General features: G+C 42.0%; 1 long non-coding RNA gene across 3 annotated transcripts in view; it reads right to left on the bottom strand.

Annotated features, from left to right (window-relative positions):
- Nucleotides 1-27,224, bottom strand: part of LOC120603662 (uncharacterized) — a 73,482-nt gene that overhangs the window by 1,570 nt on the left and 44,688 nt on the right. The window contains exons 5-7 of one of the 3 annotated variants that reach the window (XR_005653068.1): nt 3,212-3,339; nt 1,363-1,563; nt 768-940 (exon numbers count right to left, since the gene is read on the bottom strand). This is a non-coding gene — a long non-coding RNA (uncharacterized LOC120603662). The other 2 variants (XR_005653067.1, XR_005653069.1) reach the window with 2 other exon arrangements.

The following is a 27,224-nucleotide window of genomic DNA, read 5'->3' as shown; positions in this document are numbered from 1 at the left end:
CTGTAAAACATCATACATCATTCTTTCTTTCCAGGTGCTATCTCCATTTGTAATTATTACATACTTCTGTGTGGTTCTTTGATAAATTAGTGAATCCTTGAACTGATAAGTGAATGAGAAGTTGAACGGCGAGGTCAGGTAAAGTTGAGGTTAAAATCAGAACCGAGAACTGAGAACAAAAAATCCATGGGGTAACAGAAATTGGGAGCCTTGTAAGGGGAACAGGTCTCCATGCAAGCAAAGCAAGTCTCCGAAAGAAGAATGGGAGCAGATGTAGGAGAGGCCCATCTCTAGTTCCTGCAAATGGATTCTGCCCAGAGTCCTTGGATGTCTCTAGGAAATCCTCTATCTGGACTGGTTTGAGTCAGCTTCTGTTCCCTGCAGCTGAATATTTACTAAATCTCTACACTCTAGATACTGTCTTCAAAACAAGAGACACAGTCTTCCCTCTGGCTTCCCATGAGTACACCAAGGCTGAATCTGCACTGATCCAACATCCAGGAGAATAATGCAAAGGCAGCCACCCAGCCACATGATTGGCTTTTAAATACACAGATGTTGGGAAATATCCTGACAACCGAATGAACAGTTTGCTTCACCACTAGACACAGGCTTGGGGAAAAGATAGTCTTGCCTCCGCAGTGTGTCGTGGATGTCCCAGTTCTCAAAGATGAGAGGGTGCTACATCTCTCTCCCAGGCAAGCCTCAACGTTAGGTAGAATGGTGGCACTGGAGGCTGCCCTTTGGATCCCATTAGCTAAGTGTACCTGATGACAGATGTCGGCTGGTGTTCCTCAGGAGAAATTCAGGTTGCATCCTTCCCTGCTGGAACAAGTCATTCACACCAGATCTGTCTGCTTGCACCACCCTGCCACTCTGTGATGGGGCCGCCAACAAGTGAGGTAGGAAGACGTTCACACTTGTGTTTGCAAACTGTCACCTTTATAAAACAGGCAACATTTTTCTATTACAATTAAAAACACTTATGTCAAGTTTTGTTTTTAATTAAATCCTGAGCCTTTGACTTGCTAAAGAGCAGCAGGGGACGAGTGGCCTGTGATGGCATAAGAGAAAAATGAAAAAATCTGAAAGAAGCTTCCAAGAACACTGAAAATCCTCTGAGAGTTGCTAACCCTAGTTGGGGTCAAAATTAAAATTCCGTGGCCTTCACCCAGAGAGGTAGGTGGGACTATGGGGAATGTGGTAATCGCTGTGGTTATGTACCCCACACTCCTCCCTGCCAATAAAACCCTAACTTTGTTCAAGTGTCAGCTGGAGATCATTTGACCCCAGAATACCACTCTGATGTGTGTGATAATCAGTGTGACAGAGAGGAATCTGCTTGGGAAAGTTTTCTCTGACCTTATGAGGAGGAGGCACTTGATAAGAAATTATCTGTTCTGATACTGCTTCCTGTGTCCTGCCTCCATATGTGGTGTGAGGATGTAATGCTTAGAGCTATGGCAGCTATTTTGTGACCATGAGGAGAATGCCAGGAGAGTCATAGGGAGGCCAGCCCAGAGACATGACATTGTTGAGATGCTGAAGAGATTGTTGAGATACCTCTGAAGAGATTATGTGAGAAAATCGTACCCCCTTGCTTATTTAAGACAGGTTAGTTATATTCCCTGCTACCTGCAACTGAAAACATTCTTAATACAAGGTATGAATTTAGCAGCTGAGTTCACAGATGACAAAAGAAAAAGTAGCCTTAAATCTGTGCCTACTTTAAATTGCACTAAAAATAGAATGTAAACCCGTAACCTGATCTACTTGCTTCATGTTGTCACTCTTCTTCTCCCTTTTTCTATTCCAGCCATACCAGCACCCTTTCATTTCCCCCCATCATTCTTGTCTTTGCCCTGGGGCCTTTGCACATGCTGTTCCTGCCATCTGAATGCTCATTTTCTGCTTTGTACCTGTCTGTCTTCTTCACATATTCTCATCATTCGGGTCTCAGATCAAATGCTACTTGATCTCAGAAGCTGCCCTGATAATCTGATCTAAAGTAGCCCCAACTTCCCCCTTGGCACATATTACTTCTTGAGACTATATTAGTTGACTTCTTATTTTCAGTCTCCCCCATTGACCTCTAAGATCTGTGAGAATAGCAGCCCTGTGGGCCCTGCTCACCATTATATTCCCCATTTTTAACATGGGTTTGACCTATTTAGTCCCTCAAATTTTTTAATAAATGAGGAGACATGCTAGTCATTATGCTAGTCATTTCATATATGTTAGTACATCGCATTTCATCCATCAGCCCATGAGATGAAAGTGCTTAACCCCATTTAACAGATGACAAAACCAAGGCTCAGAGAGTTCAAGTAACTCATCCAAGCTCACACAACCAGTAAGTGATAAGCCATGACTCCAGCAGAGGTCTTCTGGCCCTGCAGACTCTCTTCCACATTGCATATGCTTTTGGTTGAGTTTTGTCAACTTCTTCGGGAGATAATTTAGCAGCGCTTGCAACCTTGGCATTAAGGATTCTCTGTCCTTATTAGCAGTTTCAGAGACAGTAGGACGCAAATCCTCCATGCACTGCTCAGTCTAAGCTCCGAGTCCAGCAGTGACTCAGGGTCTGGATGCCAGAGATCTCAAAACACAGAGAGTTGCACAAAGAAAATTAGGAGCATCTGAAGTTACAAAACACCCCAAAGTTCCCCGTGGCCTGGAGGCCAGCAGTCACTGCTGGGAGAATTCCGACTTTAATGATAATTTGGAATTTTGTTCCCAGAGCTCTCTGGGTGTCTGATGCTTTAGTAAAATAAACTTCAGATTTTGCGCAATCAAAATATGCAAATCAAAACTCAATTTTTCCTTTTTTTATTTTAATCATTTTATTATTTTTTAATTACTGTTGCCATATGATATATCAGTTTCAGGTGGCTGAAAAGGAGGAAGGGATTAAGTACAAATTGGTAGTTACAAAACTCATTTATTTTCTAAAAACTAAAGTCTTGGAAGATTATGGTCCAGAGTCCAGCTGTGACTATGGAGTGTGACATTGGCGGCAAGCCTGGGATTCAGGGTATATACAATAAAATCCAATCAACAGAATTGCTAGGCAAGGAAAAAGAGGATGGAACTAACATTTATTAAATATCTAATACATGCCTGGCCCTGGGCAACAGTATTTGATGAGCATTAACACATTTCATTTACACAATAATAGATCAAGGTTATAGGTAGTAATCAAGACTCTTACCAAAATGCCTAAATCTACATGACCATTTGTTGACAGATGACTCGAATTGGGTCTTTCTTTGAAGAAAGAGGCTTGTGCAAGGCCTGACTGGCAGCTCTACTCCGGGCCCCAGGGATCTCTGACCTGCCCTGCAGATGGAGAGGCAGAACGAGTTAGTTTGGACTTGATACATGCCAGTCCCAGCCACAGTGACTGCAGTGTATAGCTGGCATGACCTGCTGTGCAGATTTTACTCTGCACAAATCTGGGGAGCATAGGCAGCCCATATACTACGATGTGAATAGCACCCTCAGTGCTATACAGCCCAAACTCACCCAACCATGCATGACATTTCTGCACGTTAGAATCTCTGAGTAGTTTTGTTGTTGTTGTTTTTTAATATAGATTTCTAGGCTTCACCTCCAGAGATTTGAATATCATTGTTTGTAGGCGGGGTCTGGGAATCTATTTCTATAAATACCCTAGGTGGTTATAACACAGGTTGTGTATAGACCACCAAGTAGAGATACTTCCCTGGAAATGGCTATGATTTTTCAACTGTTATAGTAAATTCCAGACAGGAGCAGGTATCCCTGACCTTCATTCTTTTCTCCAAAAAAGGGGGAATGGAAAACATTCTCGGGAATTGGGAGTCCCAGTGAGCTGGCTTTCAGAGCAACATTCTTCCATTATATCCTGGCTAGTGGTGAAGCCAACCTTTGGACCTTGCATATAAGAAGTTTAAAAAGTCCCTGAATATGAGAGAAACTCTACCTTCCATGGCAGTGAGGCGGAAACTTTTGCTTCAGGGAAAATCCTAGAGTTGGCAAATCCCTATAAAATGATTCTGTGGGAAGGTGACTGTGTGTAGGGACCCACCCGCCCCACTAAGCAGAGATGCCTGCTGTCTACAGTTGCCAGGATTAACTACTGGCTGCCTCAACTCCTTCCTTGTAAATAGTTTCAATTCAATCTGTGGGAGGATTTTTTTCTCCCTCCCACAGATAAATATCTTTGACTTTCTAATGGAAGTCAAGTGGAACTAGGATCGGTTTTGCAACCGTTTTTGCTTAATGCATCCTAATCCACACGTTTCCCCATACGAGAAGGAAGGATTGAACCCAGAGGGTTTCTCTCTAATTTTCCAGTCATTCAAGCTATTTCCTCTGACATACACAATAGGTTTCCATTCCGTTCCCCTAAATAGAGTGTCCTCAGACCCGTCTCTGCTTTTTGAAATCTTCTTTCATCTTTCCAGGCCTAGCACAATTGATATGTCATCAGAAAAAGTTCTCAGAAAAAGTCCCCTCCGTGAGAGTTAACTGTCCTCTCCTCAGCTCTCCAATCACGAGCTGCCTTTGTACACGGCCAGCTATGTAAATACCTGTCTCTATTGCTAGAACATAAACTCATTCTCCGTAGGGCCTGCGCACAAGTGGGCACTGAGGAAATATGTCTTGGAGTCAAGCATGCCATGTACAATTTAATGCAATTTTTAGTGATGTGGCAATATGATGGGGTTTATTAATTCGCATTAATTTGGGGAGATCTGAATTAATGGGAAACAGGGGTAATTTAAAAGAACGATAGCTTATTTACTCTGAAAGTCATGTGAAAAATCAAATTACCCAAGAGTATTGTTGAAGAGAGGCCTTCTCTTCTGCATTAATAAATAAGCAAGAATGTGCTGGATATAGCACATCAATTAGATAACGGTAAGTTCCCTGGCTGCTGCATTTAGAAAAGCCATCCAGCCTAGTGGCTAAGAGCAGGGTCTGAAGTCAGGTGGTCCTGGGCTTTATTTTTACTTCCCCACTTACCAGCTGTGTGAACTTGAGCCAGCTGCTTAACCTCTCTAAGATGCCTCAGTTTTCCTATCTATAAAAGGGGAGTAATAAAAACAGTAATAATAACAATAATAGTAATAATAATACCTTCCTCTCAGGGGTGTTCTGACAAGAGACCTTGTCTGTAATGCATATCCCATTATACTTGGCACTTTGTAAGTGTTCAATAAATGTTGCCTGTCATCATAACATTATAATCACTATTATTTAATCTATGGAGGAAGGAGTTTCCTAACTTTGAAGACACTTTTGATTCAGCACTTCACCAGTCCTAAACAATAGAGAAAAAAACTCACAAGCTCTTTAAGCATCAGGACCCTGGGGGTCAACATCGTGACCTCGAATAATCTTTTATGACCTCTCCAGCCAAAGGAGCAGGCTTACAACGTGATGGCTGGCAGAATAGCCCTCAGGCCTCACTGTCCCATTTTCCAATCTCTAATATTTTTGGGAATCGAGGAGGTCAGCCCTCTCCCTCCAACGCCCTCGTGAGTGAAAACCAAAAGAATTCCAGGCAGCTTCACCCAAACACAGGCCACCAATATGCAGAAACTTCAGCAAGCGAGGCTCAATTTGACAGCGATGCAAGCCCCCCACCTCATCCCCTCCTCCCTTCCCAGCACATTTTAAAGACACAAAACCAATCAATAGAGGGCATTCAGAGAGTTGCTGCCAGTGGCTAGAAGAGAATAGATACCGAGAAAGTCATAACGATGATAAATCCGGGCCCCACTCCTCTCTGACTAATGTAGGCACTAAAACACGCCATGAATATCCTGCTTTGAAACGTGTCACGCTTCTGAGGGGCCAATCAATCTCCAGCTCTCAGTGGACCACATTAAAATAAATTTGTCACTGTGAGTTTATGAAATATTGATGGTGTTTTTAAGTCAGGATGTTAGGAGGTGGAAAGGTGTATCAAAAGAAAGAGGCAGGGAGAGTTACTTTAATGAATTATCTCGAGGCGAGGAACGGAAACGCATGCAGAGGCTGGAGGAAGAGGAAGCAATGGAGAAAATACATTGACATAGAGAGCACAAAGCTTCCAGAATGAGGAAGCCAACAGCCGTGGTGTCTCAACTGTATTACAAAGAACATTAATAAGTAGGTACTCTTGGGAAGGCATTAGAAGATGAGGATTTCCTGGTAAAATAAGGTTGGGAAACTGCATTTGCAAATCTCAGCCCTGGAGGGAGACATGCATATTAATATACTAAAGGTTCTGAGAAGTCCTGCAGCGAAAAAGCACGTTTAACTTTGTTTGATCTAACATTTCCCAAACTTATTTGACATGATAAAACGAGCATCTTGCTGAACACTAAGGTTCTGCAGAAACCAGTAGGAAGATGTGAGCCTAAATCTTTGCTATGCAAAGCGTGGTGCATGAACCCCAGCATCGGTATCGCCAGAGAGCTTGTTAGCAGGGCCCATCCCAGACCAACTGAATCAGAATCTGCATTGTAACAAGATCCTGGTGATTTATGCACAGTTCAAGTGATTCACCAGAGAAAGAAGACCATGGATGAAAGACTGAGCTATGCCTGGTCACGAAGGGCTTCTGCTTGTAATCCTGCCCATGGAGGACCAGAGGATGTTTGACTTCATCCAATACTGAGGTTGTTTGTCCACTGAACATTGACTTGCAATAGCATAAACTCAGAAGACATTTTTTAAATCCAGTGTGTACAGGGACATCTTTTGAAACAACTGTAAATGATGAAAACCCTGTGGTCTTTTTGCAATTGCAAAACCAAGAGCCAGAAACACCTCCACCAGGACCAGAAAAGCTGAATAGAGATCATATCCTGCCAAAAGCGCCTCCTCAGTCTCAGGTTTGTCATTCAGCCTCCAAAGACTCTGCTGGTGTCTACATGTGGAAACAGCAATGGAAAAAAAACAAAACAAAACAGGGAGCCCAGGTAGACCACTTCTGCAGTGTGGTGGGTGAGAGCTCAAATTCTGCAGGGGCACATTCCAGTTCCACTGTTTACTTAACTGCGTGACCTTGGCAAGTGACTTCACCTTCCTGAGCCCCAAAGCTCTGGCCGTCTTATTTATCATTGTACCTTCAGCATCTTCAGCATTTAGCACATACTTGACCCCCATAATTACTGCAAACATGTTTCATGCACAAATAAATATACTGTGCAGCGGGGATGATAATAGTTCCCGCCTTGTAGGATTATTGAGAGATCTAATGAAATGGGGTCAAGAAGATGCAAGGTACATAGCGGGCACGCAGTATGGGTCTTAATTTATGTATCGAGTGGTCCCATGTAGACAAGTGAGATTTTTTTACTTTTCTGCTCATATTTTGGCAGCATGGAGAGTCAGTCTCTCTGGGCTTCGTTAATTACTGATCAGTTCACTGGTTGATTGAGGAGGCAGAACAGAACTCCCTCTGGTGGCTTCTAAACTTCTTTGTCCCTCAGAATTGCCCACCCTCTTCTCAGAAGGGAATTGGCAGTCAGGAACCGTGTCACACTCTGCAAGACTAAAATCGGCTCCCAAGACTTCTTGACCTTGGTCCACTGACCCTCAGAACTCTCCATTTCCCTGGGGAATCAGCTTGGAAAAGCATCTTGTTCTTTTCCTTAAACAGCTGAAATAGTGTCAAGAAAATACCACCTCCTGGCATCCAAAGGGGTAGCCCTCTTCCTTTCTCTTCTTACACACCACATAGCCAAGACAGGCTCCTAGACTTCTCTGCTTCCCCCTCAGGTGTCTAAGCACAACCTGCTTCAATCCACCCTTCCCCAAACCCCTCAGTTAATTATTCCCTCTGAGTCTTAGTTTTCTTGTCTATAAAATGTGGGAAATGAGAGTTCCCTAATAACGTTGTGATAAGGATTGAATGAAGTAATGTATGCAATTGATTATGGACTAATGCTGTATTGATATGACCAATAGATGATGCCTCGAATGAGCCAGGCACTAAGAAGTGATATTAATCATGCAGTTACTTTAAGGATTCTTTTTGACATCGGCACATGGTAGAGAAGACACTCAATACAGTTTGTTGAATGAAGGAAGGGAGGACCTGACACACCAAGAGAAAATAGAATATACTGTTTGAGAAGTAGAAATAACAATTACTTAATGTTTAATAGATGCAGAGCAATGGGCTACAATGTTTTACATACCATATTTCCTGTAATTCTTAAAAGTAATCTAATGAGATGGATAATACTATGATTTCTATTTTACAGATGAAGGAACTGAGGCACGAAGAGGCTGAGTAACTCACCTAATGCCACATAGCTAATAAATGGAAGAGCTGGGATTCAAACTTAGGTCTTTCTGACACCAGAAACTGAGCTCTTTTCACAAAGTTATATGACACAGTACTTTACAACAGCTAAACCACATCTAATCATGGTCCTGTACAAGACTAAAATCAACACCTAAAAGACTCAAGGCGAACTGAAAAACAAAAGGAAAACCAAGTGCCCTGAGATTATACCACATTCCACCAGGCACCCCGCAAACTGATGGTCAGTCCCCCAAATGTCAACGCAGAAGAAAAATGTGGTCCTAAGGAGAAGTGTGTTTGTGTCCTTGGCATCTGTTGGCAGCTGTAAGACTTGAGGCATATGAATAAGTCTCTCTAAATCTCCCTTTTCTTGTATGGCTTACAGAGTCGTGGTAAGAATTAAAGTAAGCTGTCCAATAAACCAGAAAAATTTTCATGGGCATGCCCAATGCCAGGCCAAATAGCGAGTTCTTGGCATACAGAGACCAGCAGGGCAATCTACTTTGCCTTGAGAATTCTCAGATGAGTAGAGGAGGGTGTTATTGTGAGAACACAGAGGATGGAACAACCAACTCTATGTTGAGGAGGGGAAGAGCCACACAGCTCACATCTGACTGGGTTCTTGAAGGATGCATAGGAGTTCTCCAGGTAGATGGAGATGAAGAAGCAGCTCCAGGGAAGGCTGTAGATGCAAAAGTGTCTTGTGAATCATAAAATATGATTCTGTTTGCCCCGATATCTGACCAAAACCACAATATAAAGAGGCCAATTTGGCCAGTGCATCCAGGTTTAGAAACCCTCTGTTGTCATCCAAGCGTGACCCTCAGCTCCACTGTAGGGTTCATTTCCATAGTTCCACTACTAAAGTGATGGGATTTCTAACACATTCCATCTGTGCCACCAGAGAGGCAAGTTATGCTGGATGGTTAAGCAGTAGACAGTTTCCATCATTTAGTGACAAAATCAGCCCAACCAAGAGACTGTCATTATAGTAACACACCAAGTAAATGACTAACTGACTGCTTTCAACCAAGCATGCTGTGACAGCCACACAGACTGCAGATTGATTTAGCCACCTGGGGGCTTGAAACCCTTAGAAGACTTCTTCGGTGAAGTCTCTACATGAGCTATAAATGTGAGCAAAAGCAACAAAGTATCAAGGTGGCCCTTGGTTTCAGCTGCACATGTGCCAAACACCTCAACACTGAGCTTTTGTAAAACCAGAAGAGCGGTCCAAGAGACCCAAAACAGAATATAAATCATAGGAACTTAGCCCCTTCAGGCGGGTAATCAGAGGAAAAAAGTCAAAGAAAAAGTGGGAGAAAAATGGCAATATCTATAGAACACAAAGGACCTGTATGCCCAAGTGGTAGAGTGTATGAACTTTCAAAATATTCACTGCCCTTCCTAAGGGAGAACTATATATCCCCACCCTGCTGAGTCTGGATTTGGCCATGTGACCTGTGCTTCCCCTCCCTTGGAGGGGTCAAATAGCACTGCCTTGTTGAAATCAAGAGTAGTCATTTGACTTACTTTGGCTGGTGAAATATGGGCAAGAGTAACCAGTGTCACTTCTGAATAGAAACTGGAAGAGCCAGTTCATGATTTACCATGTCTTTCCTTCCCCCAACACAGACTGACAATATCCCATTGTCCCATGGAGGCTTCTTCATCTGCCCAGGTTGCAAAGTGTAGACAATTTGGAAGACAGTTATATCCAACATGAAACGTACATATAGGGTGAGCAAGAAATAAATATTTGCTATTTTAGGACACTGAGATTTGGGGAGTGTTTGTTACCACAGCATAACTTAGACTCACCTGACCAATACTTCTACCCAGCAGCATGGAATAGAAGAAAGAATTGCAAAGAATGACTGCACACATTTTTAACATATAGGGATGCCACCAACTAGCAAAGAAGTAATGTCCAAGGAATTTCCAGGAACTATTCAGCAATTTCTTTACTCTTAAAGCAGCAGTCCTCAACCAAGGTCTGTTTTGTCCCTTTGGGACATATAGCAAAGTCTAGAAAAATATTTGGTTGTCATAACTGGAATGATGCTACTGGAATCTAGTGGGTAGAAGCCAGGGATGGTGGTGAACATCCTGCAATGCACAAGACACCTCCCACCAGGGAGAGTTATCCATCTCCAAACGTCAATAGTGCTGAGGTTGACAAACCCCACCTTAGAGAGAAACCAGGAAGAGGGGAGGGAGAAGTGGGCTATGCATCATATTTAACAACGAAAGCGTGTAACATCTACATACCATTATTGCATTTACAAAATGTTTGCTCATACATTCTCTCATTTCACCTTTACAGTTCTCCTGAATGATGGGTATTATTTCCCTATCTTCTTAATGCAGTAACAGAAACCCAAGCACATAAGCTCACTTGAGCTCACATTTATAAAGAGAGGATCAGGATTTTAACACAGTTTTGCTGCCCCACTTCCCTACCATGTTTCATTAAACCAGGGCTGTTTATTATGTCATTTCCTCCAGGACATAGATCAATATTCAATCACTGATTTGGGGCAGTGTCTAGAGACAGATTTGGTTAATTTCTAAATCTTTCTAATCCCTTTGAACATCAGGTTCAGCGAAAGAGTCACACTGCTTGGTGTATTTGTTTTGATAAGTGTAGCTTTCTTTTAATTATTTATGATAATACCCAGCGCAGACTAGTCAATTACCCTGGTATATCTTGTCAAAGTAACAATGCCTTGGAGAAGTCGCTAAACCACTGACCTCTTAAATCTTTGCTGAGAAGTGGAGCAAAACCGTGGCAGGGATTCTTGGTGGAAAATCAACTATCACCCAACCAATTAGCCAAGCCACAATGCTGAATGTTCTCTACCGGAGCATTCCAATGACACAAGAGGCTTCTTGTTGCATGGGGCTATACAACAAAGTCAAAAAGAAAGGCAAAGGCATATCAACTGTGAGCAAATAGTCATCCCAAAACACCAGTGCAAGTCAAACGATTCCTCACTGACAGAAACATCCTGTGCAATTCCTGTCAAGGTCCCTTAGCTCATATGTATAGAGCATAAAACTAAACACTATTCTCACTAGTCATCTGAGCCCCATCCTTCGCCAGGGCCTAGGCAAACCTTCCAAGTCTATCCAAAGACTTCTAATTACTAATTCTGAGAATTAGCTACAACCTGAATGTTAGTAAGAGACAGGTGAAAAAGATAATAGTAACAACAGACAGAAATCAATAAGTATTCATATATTGGTATATAGCTAAAAATTTTCCATCAATATAATTATTTATTACATCATTATGCACTGATTATTATGATGATTATTGCATTTGGAAACTGCTTTGTAGCAATGTATTGATCTGATAGAAATGAAAATAAAGAATCGAGTGAGTATGGACAACAGTATGGAGACTCCTTAAGAAATTAAAAATATAGCTACCATGTGATCCAGCAATCTCACTTCTGGGTATATACCCACAGGAAACAAAATCATTATCTTTAAGAGATTGCTACACCCCCATGTTTATCGCATCACTATTCACAGTAGCCAAGATATGAAAACAGCCTAAGAATCTGTCAATGGATGATAGGATAAAGAAAACATGACGTGTGTGTGTGTGTGTGTCTTAAAAAAATGGAAATCCTGCCATTTGAGACAGTGTGGATGAAACTAGGGGGCATTATACTAAGTGTAATAAGTCAAAGACAAATACTGCATGGTATTACTTACAAGAGGAATCTAAATTTAAAAAAAAAAAAATCAGACTCAGGAAAACAGAATAGATTGGTGGTTTCCAGGGACTGGGGCATGGGTTAAGTGGAGAGGGGTTGGTAAAAGGGTACAAACTTCCAGTTACATGATGAACAAAGTCCGAGGATCTAATGGAAAACATGGTGATTATAGTCGATGCTACTGGGAGAAAAAAGAATCACGTGGGGAGTGCATGGAATATGTGTGACTCTAGGAATATGTGTGAATGTCAACTAAACTACCCATTTCTGGCCTTGCTTTCTGAAAGTGTTTTTGATGCAGTGTAATAGAAAGGGACAAGGTACAGAATGCAGAGCCCGTTGGAACTGAAAGACTGATAAGATATTGAAGGCTTCCATCAATTTTCTGTAACAGTGTTTGGGCAGCTACCCACAGAGGTGAACCCACTAATTTGCATAGTAGATGAAGAGCCTCCTCTTCAGCAGATGTTACTGATGCCCTGCCCCACTTCACTCAGCCCACTTTGGTTGTCTACAATGGCACATGGAGTCATTTCCAGGGCACTGGCACTCCCCACCGCAGTGCCTGTTCCTGCATCTCTTTTCTTCTCTACCTAAGGACTTTATCTAGCAGTCTTTGGGTGTGCTCACCTCCTGCAAGCACAAATGCCCCCAAGGACAGCCTCCAACCAATGGAGTATGGAAGTCAGTGGATAAATGTCCTAGCCTCCCACCCTCCAGTGGGAAGATCTTAAAATGCATACCACACGGTATATCAGTGGATCCCCAGAAGAATCGAGCCTCGGTTACCCACAGCTACAACCTTACACTCGGTAGATGCCCTTTATTTGGCTTTTCTTCCCTCCCTATCCTACTTTCTCTTCTTCCTCACTTACGCTTTCTGGGATCACCTTCCAGATAAATAAAGGAGCCCACATTCAAGTTCTTATCTCAGGAAGATGTGAACTAAGACCCTATCCTCCAATAAAATAGGAACCAAGACTCCAACCTTCCTTGGCAAGGAGAAACTGAGAAGGAAGAGAGACACCAGAGTAAGGAGACCATGCAATCTTAAAGGTCTAAGGGTTGGAAAGAGTTTGGTTCCCTGTGGATAGACGAGGTTGTCTCCAGTTTTCCTCTTGACCAATGCAAGACCTGCCTAGTGTCCACTATCCCCTTGCTAGTTTCTTCTGGGGGAATGACTTCTCCTTATTGTGTACATTCTTGGTGGTAGGGTGATTAGAGGGGACTACCTCCCATTTGGGAAGCCAAAAATAAATGAGCTTCCTTCTTCCAGCCACTGTATAATCAAGAGTAGGAGCAAGCTAGTGGTTGAAGTTTAGAAGTCTGACACCCTCCCCGAGGACTTTAAGTCTTAAAAGAAGAAGAAAAAGATAAAAGGAAATGACTAGAGTCCAGTCGCTGCTGCAGAGAATGGGGACCCCTGGCAAGACCTCAACTACAGAAAATGTAAAAATCAACAACAAATTAAGAAAAATATTTCCAACTTATGTGACAGTTATTATTCTTAAGGTTTCTTTAAGGGTTGGATTACCCTTAAAAGAAATAGGGAGATAAATGCTGAGATGGGAGAAACACAGTCCAAGGACAGAGAAAGTTCACATAAGAAGAACTATAAATGGCAAATAAAGAAGTTTTAAAAGATTCAGCCTACTCGAAGAAATGAAAATTAAAACAGCAATGTGATTTCATTTGTAGTCTATTATATTTGCAAAGATTAAAGAAAACTCGGTATTGGTGACAGGTTAGGCACTCATACACTGCAGGTGGGAGTACAAATTATTCTTTCTAAAGAGTAATTTGGCAAAATGTATCAAGGATGCTGAAATTATTCATACTTAAGGATTTAATCCTAAGGAAATAATTGGAAATGTGAACAAATTTTTATTTACAAAAATGTTCGTTATAAAATTACTCGTGGCAAACAAATGAATCAACCTGACTATAAAACAACAGGGAATTGAGTAAATAGCATATGGTTCATCCATATTGCAAAACGTTAGGAAATCATTAAAGAACATACTGAAATAACAGGTTTACAAAATAATTTATAATATGATCCCAACTGTGTAGAAATAAAATTATATTTACGCATATTATATACGCATAGAAAAAGAACTGACATTTTGTACTCAAAAAAAAAAATTCATTGTGGTTACCCCTGGGAGGTAGAATCTGAAAATTAATAAGACTTCAGATTTCACCCTGTTGGTCTTAGTAGCAAGAAATAAGAAGGACCAATGCATGGACCCAGTCAGGTGGAAGCTCGGAGCCTTCAATACGCAAGATTTTTCTTAATGATACCCTGATACTCATTCATGTGACTGCAATACTTGGGTTATATATATTTAAGAATGAAAAAGGGGATTTGAGAGCAGATACAAAGGAGATCTGAAAATTAATAAAGTGCCACACAGCTATATACTGTTAATCTTGAAAAAACACTGTAGGTAATTTTCTTTAAAAAATTGCAATGTTGTAATGACCAAAACCGATTCAATAAACACTAGAAGATCTGAATAGATCCTGATTGAAGGTCTAGCCAATGCAATAAGCTAAGAAACAGAAATAAGTATTTAACTATTGACAACAAGGAATTAAAATAGGTATTACTTGCAAGTGTTATTGTTGTAAATTTTGAAAATATAAGATAATAGAAGAATTTTTAAAACTAATAGAATTTTGTAGATAACAAGACATAAAATAAGTATATATAAATCTATAAATTTATAAGAGGTCAGCAATAGACATTTATAAAATTAAATGAAAATATCCAATCCATAGTAAAGAGAACATTAAGAATCACATTCATTGCCCAAAGGTCTTCTGAATGAATCTGGCCACCAGCAGTTATGCATAGCATCGGAATGACATGCTGCTTCTTCTAATTCAATGTCCCTAATCCTGGCTATTTTAGGGACTTTATGAGTGACATTATTATCTGAAGCATATTGAAGAATAGCAGGGTTTTGTCAACACTTCTTATTTGGTTAAACTCAAACTTTTGCTTTTCCCTTAATAGAATTCCATATTAGGAACTTGAACAGCTACACTTGGAAATCAGTCACTGCTTTAGTTAGATATTATGTTTTTGAGTGGTGGTTCTCCAAGACATAGGAATCAGTCACCCAAGACTCTCCCCTCTTTGAAAATCCAATGATCTGCTCTAAGAAAATGCTAAGGCAATGACAGACAGTCACAACTCATTCCTCTACCTATGGTTGGAAATTGTCTTTTGACATTTTTATAGGATACATTATCAATTCAGAGACATTAAAACATATGAGATAAGGTAGTATACATCTTGGAACTAAGGAGAGGGGATTATTTTAGAAATTTAAAGAGCACGATAAATTCCTTTATGAGCCCATGAATAAAAGAAAGGCCCACCAAATCTGGCTGCATCGACCAAACCAGTGATGGCTGTGATAAAGAGGATGGTGATAATCTTAATGATGTTGGTGGTAGTGGGTGGAATGGATGGCAAGGAGGAATGGAGATGGGGCCAGGAATGGGAATAGACGATAGTGCGTGTTGGGATGAAGATGGGGACGATGAAGAAGGGGAAGCTGGGGCAGGCACATCACCACTCAGGGTAGAAGGTCCTCATGAAAGCCTGAAAGAAGGAAAAGCACTTCAGATTCCTCTCTTCTCCTGTTTAAGGTATCTTGAGGGTGGTCAAAGAAAGTTGCAAGCTTCCCATGTTCCTGCCTAATCTTTAGAGCAATGCTCTCAATCAGAGACTCTCCTTAGCCCAGATGACCTAAGAATTTTTTCTATTTGGTCTTTCTGATAAAACTTCTGAACCAATTCCAGTTCTGGTAAATACGTCAGTCTTGTGACTTGTTTTACTCTCATCAACTTCAGTTACATCTCCTAATGGTGAACATGTAAGCAAGTAAATATCAAGTCAGGTCATCTATGAAGAACTGAATGGGAGAAAAATTAAAAGCCTTGGTAGACTTCATGTGTAGGCTATGGGGAGGAAAGGTGTAAAGGAACTTTCATTTAACACTTCATATTTTTGTGTATATTTTCTCATTGAATTCATCCAATAACCTCACATGATAAGATACTAATACATCCATTTTACAGATGGGAAAATTGGGGTTTATAGACTCTCTTACTCCACTACACACCCCACAGAGGCAAGGATCACCACAATTTTACATACCAACCTATCTCCACCATATAACATATAGCTGGCACATAGTAGGTACTCGATGAATACTAAGTCAGTTATTTCCAACTCAGGACACCAGCTGACAAATGACCACTCCATCCAGGTCTGCCTCTTTTCTATGCTATTGTTCCAGTACACTGTTGAGGATTGTATTATTCCTTGGGTGTTAAAGGAAAATTTTAAATCAACCCAAAACTTTTCCAGTTCCCCGTTCCCTCTGAAAGCACCCTGGGATGTTTCAATGGGAGAGGCACATGGGGAAGATGAAATGGAAGACCACAGTAGCTCCAGACATGACTGTGGCCCCTACAAATATCCCCTGTGGGCCTCATTACACATTTGAACAAACATTACCTTCACTCATGGCTAAATTTCCTGTTTGCTTGGCTGACCAATTCCTCATCAGATTTTAATGTGGGATTCAAACCGTCTGTTGTGTTTTAATTAGGCCTAAGATTGTAAAGTGTCTGAGGCAGGGCTGAGCCTCATCCAAATCCCCACTGCCCGCTGGGGTGTTACCAGGAGAGGTGGGGGTGGGGGCTGAGAAGAGTCAGCTGGGCCAGCGCCAGGGCTGAGCTGACCCTCTTCCTAGGTGTGCTGTGCTCTCTAGTGGTGACAATCTGGTTAGAAATGTCTATGCAGCCCCAGGGCCTTTGAGCCCTCTCCTGATTCCCTCTAGCCCCTGAGAATCTACCAGCCCCCTTGCCTCTCAAGCTTTCTTCCTTCCTTGACTATCTCTCTCTTATCTTCCTGCAAAACAGTTATCCCAGTGGCTTAATGAAGCGGGCAAACAAACACTAACCAATACAACTTGTGTGCCTGGCACTGTGTTAAGATGTGAGAAGAAAGAAAAAAATAAGGCATAGGACCTGCCCTCAAGTGGCTCATAATGTTGAAGACATGTACATACAATCAGACATGATGGGTGGTGTGATTGATACATCTATGTGACACTGGAGGTGGCTGACATGGTGGCAGCTCCAGTACCCAGCCCATTAGACAGTCTGGCAGGCCTTCGTCAAAAGCCAAAGTGGTTCTTTTCACAGCCAGATAGTAAGAACATAAGGATATTGATGGATATTGATCAAAAGGGATCAACGAAGAGATCTTGATGCTCAAAGTCTAATACCTTCTACTACCCTCACAACTCAATGAGATTACCTCCCATTTTCTGGACTAGGAAACCAGGCATAGAGAGATTAATAACTTGCTCATAGTCACACAGTTAATAATGGCACCAGACCCTGAGACACCAAAGGTGATAGTCAGCTGATAGCTGATGGGATGGTGGTCTCATTCACTGAGATGGGAAATAGAAAATGGAGCTATTATGGGCCAGGGGGAAGGAACTGGGGTGTTCAATTTCAGACACACTTCATTTGGAGAGCTGTCGCTATTCAGGTAGAACTGTCCACCAGGCATCAAATATATGTGTGTAAAGACCATGGAGGACATTCAGGCAGGAGTTAAAGAGTTGAGAAGTGGCAATGGATAGGCATTAGTTGAGGTCATTCTGGGCCTCTGTTTCCTCTTCTCTAAAATGAGAGTTAACAACTACCTTCTATATGCCTCATATATGTTCCTTGATAGGTTAGACAAAGAATTACTATATGACCCAGCAGTTCCACTCCTAGGTATACACCCAAAAGAATTGAAAACAGATGTCTAAACCAAAATTTGTACACAAATGTTTGTAGTGGCTCTATTCACAACAGTCAAGGGTAAAAACAATTCAAATGTCAAAAAACTAATAAAAGAATAAAATGAATGTGGTATATGCATATGATGGCATATTATTCAGCCATAAAAAGTAATAAAGTACTGATACATGTTACAAAATGGATCAGTAGATGGTATGTGTTGATGAACATTGAAAACATTATTATAAGTGAAAAAGCTGGACACTAAAAGCCACATAGAGTAAGAAATGTATATATGAAATGTTTAGAATAGATCAATCTATAGAAACAGAAAGATTAGTAGTTGCTAGAGCTAAGGGTTAGGGGAATAGGGAATGATCATTTAATGGGTCAAGTCTTTCTTTTTGAGAAGATCAAAAGTTCTAGAACTAGATAGTGGGAATGGTTGTGCAACATTATAAATGTACTTAATGCCACCGAACTGTACATTTTAAATAGGTTCAAGTAAGATTTTTGCTATAAATATTATACAATAAAACATATTCTCTATATAGAAGTTACAAGGTCAAATGCAAATTGCCAAAGACACGCATGGGGCTGCTTAGGACTAGTTATAGGGCTTTGAGTGAAGAGGACTGAGGAAATTTGGTGTTGCTCTTAACAAATATCGTCTGGTTCTGATATCTAAAAAAGCAGCTACATAATTTCTGGTTCGTATAAAACTCATGTGTGTATGAGGTGTGGGGAAAGGAGTAGATTCATACAAACTTCATTCTATATATTTTGCGCTAGACAAAGAACAGTCCACTTAAAGCAAGCGATCATCCGCCACTCAGTTGATCCTTCTTCGTGTCTTCCTCCCGGGAGATAGCTCCTGCAAAGACTGGGTTGCTCCAGCCAGAAACCAGAGCAGCATCCTGTCAGCTCCCTCCTTCTCACTGCCGCTCCCGATCCATCAGCAAGTTCTGTCAGTTTCATCTCCAAAACCTATTTCAAATCTGTTCACCTCTTTCCTTCTCCATGGCCACCACTCTAGGTCAGGCGACTATCCTCTCTTGCCTGGTCTCCTCGGTCTCCCCGCTCCACTCTTGCACCCCACCATCGATCATCCATTCTTCATGTACGGTAACCAGAGTGATCTTGTCCTTCAAAAGGCAAAACGAATCATGCCAGGGGAGGGTCATACTCATGCATGTGGGCACCTCCTTCTCCAGTAACTGCTCCTTCGGGTCCAGGCTTTGCCTTTCTCAAATCCTTTCCTCTGGAATATACTCAATATGTACCCTTGGCCAAATGCTTGGGACTTGTATTCGTTTGCGAGGGTTGCCGTAACAAATGACCACGGAAGGGGTGGCTTAGACAACAAAAAACTATTTTCTCACAATTCTAAGGCTATAAGTCCAAGAAGAAGGTGTCAGCGGAATTGACTTCTGTGTGGCCCCTCTCCTTGGTTTGTAGGTGGCTGTCTTCTCCCCACATCTTCACATGGTCTTCTCTCTGTGTCTGTGTCCTAACCTCTTCTTCTAAGGACACTGTCATATGGGATGAGGGCCTCCCCTAGTGACCTTATCTGAAGATCACTTCTTTAAAGATCCTACCTCAAAATAAGGTCACACTCTAAGGTACTAGAGGTTAGGACTTCAACATATGAATTTGGTCAGGGAGCGGGAGTCCCAATTTAGCCCATAACAGCATGCAGTGCACAAGCTGTGATAACAAGCAGTTCACTCAACCTCTCTGAGCCGAGACTGCTCCTTCCATTACAGATGGCTGCTACCCACCTGTACAATTGGTACGCTTCAGAGAAAATGTATGCGAAGCCCACAGCTTGGTGTCCAACACGGAGTCAGCACTTCTTGGGGACTTTCCTTCATGCCCACTGTGGCTGGAGGTTCTCCTATGATCAGGCATTTGGATGAGCCAGCCCCACAGACCACACGGCCAGCTGCAAAGGGTTAAGGCAGCAAGCAGACTTATCGACTGGCACTTCTTGGCGGGCCCAGGGAAGCGTGACTGATTGGAAGCCTGTCCGGAGGAGGAGCCCGCTTTGAGGGCCCGAAATAAATAAGGGCCTGTCAATAGCTCAGATCCCCACCATCGACAAAGTCTGCAGTCTCAATAAGCAATTAACACTTTACAGGGGCCATTACCCAGCGGCCTCCCTGCGTTTTACTGCACATTTTCTGCCATCGGCTCTAGTATTGAAGCTTCTAATAAAAACATAAAAGTGAGCTAGAACAGGCCAGGGCTTTGCCTGGCTGCAGTCACACTGCCCACACACACAGCAAAGATCATATTTCCTCTCTCCCCCTTGTGCTCTAATTGCCCTGCCTTCCCAGTCATGCAGACGTATGTGTGCCCACACACACACGTACACACATGTGCATGCAGGCCATCTCCTGAGTGTGTCTGGGGAAGCACAAGAGCGTGCTTCCTGGAGGAGTGGGTGGTCAGGAGTTAGACTGCCTGGGTTTAAATCCGAGTGTGTGGTCTTGCACAAACTATTAAGCCTCAGTTAATTCATCTGTAAAATGGGAATAAGAATTGAACCTACTTTTCAGGGCTGTCGTGAAGATTAGATGCTTTTAGCACAATGTCTGGCACATAATAAGGCCTTAATCAATGTTGTCATTATCATCGTCAGGAGAAGAATGAGGATCATCTCAGTGCCCAAACTAGCTCGGCCTCTGCAAATTTCCATCAGTTTCTGCCACAATCTGTGTCTTGCTTGAGCCAGACATGTGCTCACTTGAGCCAGCTGAACAGATACCCCATACACCTCCTTGGGCTGCCTCAGCTGATTCACACCTGGGAACCCACATCCTGAAGTTCCACACCAAGGATGGGTGTCTCTGGATCATCAAGAGTTAAATCTATGGACGTAAAGCCATGGGCACAGATTCAAAGCAATAATCAGGAATTCTGTGGGGCCCCAGTTTGTGGGAACCTCATTGCAAACCTGGGCTCTCAGAGCAGACTGTGGAGCTGCGGGATTGGCCAGAAGCACTGCCTTCCAGGAGGACACTGCCAGTGGGATAAAGGCCCCAGAGAGAACACTGGCAAACCCATTGGGAGTACCCTGGGCTCGGGAGCATAGGGCCACTCCCAACCCACAGCCTGTGGCAACAAATGCCAGAATTTGATGCCATGGAGATCACAGAGCTGGAGGGCATTGTCATCCAAGCCAGAGCTCTCACACTTCATGGAATCCCAGGGGGTGGAAAGGGGGTGTAGCATCCACAGGGCAGTTCAGGGGTTGCTCCCAAATCAAGAAGGCAGGTAGGAATACTGGAAGGGGACGGGGGGCCTCTATGTCCCACTGACTTCAACATTTCCGTCTCCTGTTAGGCCTCCTGGACTCGTCACAGAACCTCATGCATAGAAACAGATCTGCAGTTAAAGCAGTGGTCTATCCTAAGGCACAGGTGGAAAACTCTCCTAGATTGGATTCTCCCAGAATCAGAGCTTGAGCTAAAGATTTAAGTGCAGAGGACACTGTTTTAAAGATGCTCTGAGAAAAACTGGTAAGGGCTTGGGGAGAGCAGGAGAGAAGAGAAATGAACAAAGGTACAACTTCTGAGGAAGTCTCAGTCTCAGCCTGACCCTGCAGGGAGCTCTGGGGTATAAATGACCCCTCAGATTACATCCAGCTTCAAGCAGAGAAACGGAGCATTGGCCGTCCCACATCATTCAGTCACTGGCAGTGGGCCACAGTGGGGGGGCAGGGGACTTACACACCTCCCAGCACTTGTGGCTGTGGGAGGGAAACCCATCCCACCCCCATCGGTTTCTGTGCCCAAGGACGATTCTCTGAAGAAGGTCACACGTGAACGGTCAGTAACAAAGCCCTCAGAAGCACACAGAGTTGTTGAAAAGAACCCATCGGGATCTCGTGACAATGCTAACTTTACCTGAGCCCTGTGATCTTAGAAAATAGTGGAAGTTAAGAAATCTCCCTTCCCTTTTTTGTTCCAGGAAACAGATTACTGCAAAGAATCGTCCAACTCGTATGACTTAGAAAACACACAGATACCCCGTTATGTGACCTTTAACTGGCCAGACAGAGACCTTCCACATTCCCATTTTTTTGCCTCCTAAATGGTGAGCTAAACGAAGTCCCTCCTTACTTACAAACCCAGATTTGTTTTATACTGGACTCTGGACAGTACACAACGTTACCACGCCTGAGGCCATGCAGACGAGAGCAGGGCCAGAGCCCAGGCTTTCACTCCCAAGATTTGTCACCTCCCTAGGACTGGAACCCTCTCTGATTGCATCCCTATACCTTTATTTATGGGATCGCTTCCTTCCCAGGCCCTTATTCCCCCCTCAAAATCCTGCCCATCCTTCTAAACTTATCCCTTCCCGATGTCTTCCTCAGCAGAAACTTGTATTTATTAAATAAATCTCACTTCATTTATTCACCTAGATGTGAAATGGGCTCTAGGCTGTTTCTGAGATCCTGGGGGCAATTTCGTGGGCATCCAACAGGTGAACAATCTCATAAAGACACACATAGTCGGTTGGGGTACAATAGTTTCCCACCTTATCCATGCTTTGACTTTCCACAATTCCTGTACAAAAATATTAAATGGAAAACTCCAGAAATAAACAATTTATACATTTTAAATTTTGCTCTGTTCTGAGTAGTGTGATGAAATATTGTGCCGTCCTGTTATGTCCCATCCTGGGACATGAATCATCCCTTTTTCCATAGCATCCATACTGTATATGCTACCTGCCTGTTAGTCACTTAGTAGTCATCTTGGTTATGAGGTCAATTGTCATGGTATCACACTGCTTGTGTTCGAGTAACTTAATAATGGCCCCAAAGAGTAGTGATGCTGGCTATTTGGATACGCCAAAGGGAAGCCATCAAGTGCTTCCTTTAAATGAAAAGATGTGTATGTATAGGAAAACATAGTATGTACAGGGTTCAGTACTAAGTGCAGTTTCAGGCATCGACAGGGGTCTTGAAACATAGTCCTTCAGACAAGGGAGGACTATTGTACACAGGGTTGCTTGGTAAAGCAGACCTTTAATTCTTTCTCAGGAGCAGCTGGCAACTCATCTCCACCCAAGTGGACAACAAGGCTTTCTGCCATCTTAGCTCTGGAAAGGACGACTTGAGGAAATCTCTGGGTTATGCCAATTAGGTGGCAGAACACATTTGCCCAAGGAAAAATGTAACAAGGAAGGACTCTCCCCATCTGACACAGGAGATTTCTCGCAGAGCTCTAACGAACGCAGAAACATCCTAGTTATGAGAAGTGAGTCCATCTTCCAAGGAGCCAAGTATCCTCCTGGGAAGGAAGGGGTCGAAAGCCCGAACCTGAACCCAGGAATGAGGTGCAACATTATTAGAATATCTTTGAGGCGACTAGATGGTCTGACCATTTTTAGAACAAAAGGGTGATAACAGTGACATGAAATAAGCTTTAACTTTGGAAAATCACTGAGATTTGGGACTTTGTACCACGGCATAACTTACCCTATGCTGATTAATACATCACCTATGTGGCTTTCAGTAAACCATTGAACCTCTCTCGGCCCGTTTCCTTGGCCTCATTCTCCACTGAGCACCTACCTCACAGGGTTATTATGAAGGTGCAATAAGATTATCTACATAAAACGCTGAATATAATGCCAGTCACATACTCAATGCTCAAGAAAGTTCAGCTGTTTTTTATTAGCAAACAAAGTAACCATGGTTCCACTATCCTAACATAACCACCATTAATATTTTGATGTCGGTATTTCTCATATTTTTCCCAAGCATATTTTTATATAAACATAAAAAATCATTTACACAATTTCATATGTTTCTTTGTTCTCCATTTGGTATTTGATAATAAGCATCTTTTATGCTACTACACCGTCTTCCTGACCATCATTATCATTTATTGCAAGCATTCTATTCAATTTAAGAGCCTTGCATGATTCTGAGTTTAAGACTTCCAGCAACCCTTTTTTAATCCATTGATTTGCCTATTTATATCAAAATAAAAAATTGGGGCCTTTCCAAAAGTTACCAAGGACTCTCTGGCAGTAAGAAAATCAGGTGCCATTTCATCAGTCAATTTAAATCTAATGTCAGGTTCTTTTAACAGCTAAATGCTTCTCCAGGAACTGGCCTGTCCCTCGTGAAGCCTACATGGCACATTTCCAAAAGGTGAAATATGCTCTAACTGCTTTGCTTGCACTATAAGTTGGCTTCCGTCAAACTCCAGTTATTCTTCCATGTTAATAAGTACCATGTTTGGGAAGGTGGAAACTAAAGGTCATAATCACTTGTGTGTGTGTGTGTGTGTGTCTGTATGTTTATTTATATTTATATATAAATTTATATATAAATGTATATCTAAATATACATATACATGTGTATGAATGTGTATATGTATAAATATATGTATATGCATATTTTAAACATGCGTGAAACATGTCCATTCATTCACTTATTTATTTAATAATTGTAGTGGAAATTTTACTATACTAAGAGCTAGAAATATAGGAATGTTTCATTCTCCCTGAAGGGAAGGAAGAGATAAGAACAAATGACCTCCCGTGGATTTCAGAATCAATGCCAAAATTCTTACTATATTTTCTAAGGCTTTGCATGCTCTGCCCTCTTCAGACTTTCCTCAGTTTTAGCTCTCACTAAATGTGACAGGTAATTTTATGTGTAAGCTTAACTGGGCTGAGGGATGCCCGGAGAGCTGGTAAAACATTATTTCTGGGTGTGTCTGTCTGGGTATCTCTGGAAGAGATTAGCATTTGTATTAACAAACAGAGTAGAGATGATCACGCTCTCCAGTGCAGGTAGGTATCATCTAGTCCACCGTGGGCTTGAGAGGAACAAAAAGGTGGAGGAGAGGTGAATTCACTCTCTCCGCTTGAACTGAGACATCCATCTTCTTCTGCCCTCAAACATCGGCTCCAGGTTCTCAGTCTTTCAGGCTCAGACTAGGACTTGCACCGTCAGCCCCCAGATTGTCAGGCCTTTAGATTCAGACTGAATTACACCACCAGCTTTCCTGGTTCTCCAGCTTGCCGGTAGCAAATCATGGGACATCTTGGCCTCCATAATCATGTGAATCAATTTCTGTAACAAATCATATATCCATCTCTATATATCCTATTGGTTTTGCTTCTCTAGAGAATGCTGACTAATCCACCAAGCTTCTCTTATTCTCTGCGGTCAAGGCACACTGAGTCAGAGCAAGGGCTAGTGCATGAAGGTATTAGCCACCAATCTGATGGGAGGCCGGGAACTACAGAGAGGGAGAATGTATCCAAAGGAAGCTCACATTGTTGCAATGGCCAAAGAACTCTTTAGAATAGAATAGCATAAGAATAATTAGAAATTGTTTATATTATTCGCTTTATATTCCTGTTATGTCCCTGACCCGTAGGGCTTTCTAAACAGATAAAGAATCATCTCCATTTGCATATTTGACAAGAGCAAAAGAGTTATATGTTATGTTAGACAGAATAAGGTCCTCCAAAAAATGTCCACGTCCTAATTCTCAGAACCTGCGAATATGTTATGTTACATGGCAAGGGAGGATTAAAATTGCAAATGGAATCAATTTATAAATAAATAAATAAATAAATAAATAAATAAATGGATGGATGGATGGATGGATGGATGGATGGATGAACGCATAAATAAATAAATAAATAAATAGATAGATAAATAGATAGATAGATAAATAGATAAATAGACGATAGATAGATAAGTAAATAAATAAATAAGTAAGTAAATAAATAAATAAATTTGCAAATGGATTTAAAGTTGCTACCCAGCTGACCTTAAGATAAAGAGATTATCCTGGATTGTCCAGGTGGCCTCAGTATAATCAAAAGGATCCTTAAATGCAGAAGATGGAGGCAGAAAGTTAGAGCCAGAGAGATAACGTTGTAAGAAATACTTGACTGCCCATCCGGGTTGGCTCTGAAGATGGAAGGGGCCCATGAGTCAAGGAATGTGGGTGCCTCTTAGAAGCTGGAAAAGACACAGAAATAGATTCTCCCCTAGAGCCTCCAGAAGGAATGCTACCCTGTCAACACCTTACTTTTAGTCCCATTAGACCCATTTCAAACTATCTGACTTCCAGAACTGTAAGATAATGAATCTGTGTTGTTTTCAGCAACCCAGTGCATGATGGTTTGTTACAGCAGCAATAGGAAACTGGTAAAGATTTTGACATCTGGAAGTGAGATGCTGCTGTAACAAATACCTAAAAATGTGGAACTATCCTTTGCAAGACAAGAATACAGAGTTTGGGGACACCAAATACAGGGTGTAAAGGGTAAGAGAGAAGAAAGAAGTACAGATCCAAGCCTGAGAGATTGGAAGGCTACAGTTAGAGCTGGTTTGGAGTAAGTCACACTCTTTCCTGGTAGTCATTCTGGACGAAGCTGCCCAAGAACTGGGATCCTCAAAATAGCCTCCATACTGAGCACAGAAAGTCACATTCTCTGACTTCAGGGTTTGCTGCTTCTATACATAGCAAGGCAATTTGACCCCGTTTACCCATTAAACATAACCTGGGAGGCATGATGTAGCCTCAAAGGCAGTAAGGAAAGGGTTAACCTCCTTTCTGGCTAATGCAAGTGTCCTCCCAGCTCTCTATAGGGCAGAAATCAATGAAGCCTGTTTTCATCCAAGTAAAAATAAATCTTAATCACCTTTGTAAAGAAAGAGAAGATAAACAGGCAGCGTTCTAAAAATGAACTCCCCTATTTAACAACTGTTAAGTGCTATTTCTTGAACGATACCAAAGATGACATCACATTCAGGTTATAGGGTGGGCATCATCAGCTGCTGATTAGGGAGCAATCGAAAGAGGGAAGGAAAGTAAATGAAGATATATAAATAGATTCAAAAAAGTTTGCAGAGAGAGCTCTTGGAATGTGTAAGGCATATAGGAATGAGCAATCCAGCAACAGATTTCTAACTTGGGGACAGGGGAGGCTGATATCAGAGAGGATATCCAGGTACCTCCACATATTACTTGGTGCCTCCATCATTATGCCCTCAGCTGGGAGGACTCTGTTACTAACTCATGGGGCCATATGAAACCAGAAAAATCATCAGCTCACATGTCTTCTATTGTCTCCCACTTTCACACTTCCCATGCTTTCCCTAAAATCTTTACAGTACAGTTTCCAGCTTGTCTCCCCTTAGCTACTGAAAAATGACTGTTTGAGGGCGCTCAATGGCTTCATTGTCTGTGGTAGATTGTATTATTGTTGGAATTATTTACTCCTTCATTACCTGTAGAGAGAGTATACATTTCCATCTCTTTGACTTTGGCCTTGGCCATCTAACATGCGTTGGCAGATGTGCCGTATGCAATGTGCATGCAGAAGTAAAGACA

The sequence above is a fragment of the Pteropus medius genome, unplaced genomic scaffold (assembly GCF_902729225.1).
Source record: "Pteropus medius unplaced genomic scaffold, Ma_sr-lr_union100, whole genome shotgun sequence".
Classification (NCBI taxonomy): domain Eukaryota; kingdom Metazoa; phylum Chordata; class Mammalia; order Chiroptera; family Pteropodidae; genus Pteropus; species Pteropus medius.
This window is presented reverse-complemented; position numbering and strand designations above follow the sequence as displayed.